This window comes from Coregonus lavaretus (assembly GCF_964263955.1).
Source record: "Coregonus lavaretus genome assembly, chromosome: 30".
Lineage (NCBI taxonomy): Eukaryota > Metazoa > Chordata > Actinopteri > Salmoniformes > Salmonidae > Coregonus > Coregonus lavaretus.
Window position 1 is genome coordinate 8781333 of NC_140017.1, and position 1672 is coordinate 8783004.

The following is a 1672-nucleotide window of genomic DNA, read 5'->3' on the forward strand; positions in this document are numbered from 1 at the left end:
TCTCCGCTGGTAACTCCCCCTAACATCTCTAGTCTCTATCTCTCCCTCCCTCTCTCGCCTCGCTCTCACTCTCCTGTCCATGAACGACCCTATCAATTACACGTGCACATGAAGACGTAATGTGACACTAAACTGCTACAGAAACAAAATACTTTCCACGCATGTGTTTACGACTATTTATAAGGTCGTCTTCAATATGTTTGGGGTTTATAAAGTGTAATATTATGATCTAAAATGTAAGGGAAACAGTGGCGTGTATTCATGGATGCCAAGGGAAGCCAGGCTTCCCCAAATATTATAAAATGTTGTATCTTTCGTCTCTCTGTGTTTTTCATAATTTTACTTCAATTCGCAAGTGGCTGAATCTCATCGGAGAAATCATCCGAGCGAGGGAAACAGCGACCCTCTGTCTCAGTATGTGTAGCCCATGTAATGTATCTGGTGCTGTCTGGAACAAAAGAGTATGACATGTTGCCGCGCTAGTATTTGATTGATGCCAGCAAGCATTTGGCCTACCTTGATAATAATTTAAAAACAAGAAATAGCTAATCAGTGTTAAGCTGAGCTCAACTATGGGTTGTCCTGGCGCAGTGAAACGTCCGCTAAGGGAGACCAGTTTGGATTTGGCTTTACACAAATCAAATCACATCCTAAGCAAAAGGTCATCATTATCAGAAAACTTGTCTGTTTCTGGTCTGCTTTTGTTGATGTCCTGCAGTAGCTAGCTTGCTAAATCGGCCCTTTCCTAAACCATGGATGGAGATGTGGATTTGGACTTGTGGTTTTGACTTAATTCTCTATACAGGCCAATGATTATGATGACAATTCTGATCCAACCATAAATTCATATATTGTGCCACTGGCCTGAGACATTTAAGTTCAATATTTAGCCTAGATGTAGCCTAGCAGGCTCACGTTAACTAGCTAGCTAACTTAGCTGGTTCATTGTTGCCCATGCAAGGAAGTTAGGCTAGCAAGCATTTTAGCTAGGGAGCCTATGAAAACTAAAACTAAATGTGTACTGTATGACAGAGCCATTGACCGTTTTCCCAACATGAAAGAGAGGAGGATGGCATTGGCATTCAACTAGTAGTAGGGTGAGTCAACTTTTTTTTTTTTACTTGTGCGTGCGTGCACGCAAGCACACACACACACACACACACACACACACACACACACACAGAGAAATCAGTACCATGGACAGCCACATGATATGTAGCAACATTGATTGGACTCAATTGTTTTTGGTATCTTTACGTTTGTTTTCAGTGTATTAAACTAAGCATATATAGCCTTGTTGATTTTATGATGTTTAAATGTTTAAGTTGAAATGGTGCTGGAATAGCGGAGGCAGTGCTCCTGTTGTCTTTGTGCTGACCTGAGGTAACTCCTTGGTTCTAAATCAGTAGTCATTTAGTAAACTGTCGAAAACATTCACTTGCTTGACCATGCTGCAGGTCATATAATTGTTTGTTACATGCAATATTTGCTTTGTGGACATCACTGGACAGCAATGTTCCCTCTAAACTGCGTGTGTGCAGCCATGCACATCCCCCAGGTCTGCCACGCAGAAGAAATGCCAGTGTGTGCAGAGACGAAAGAGATTGAACTTCACTGAGTTCGCCCCATTAGTTTGCACTATAGATCAACGTTTTTTCTGTGATCGAATCAA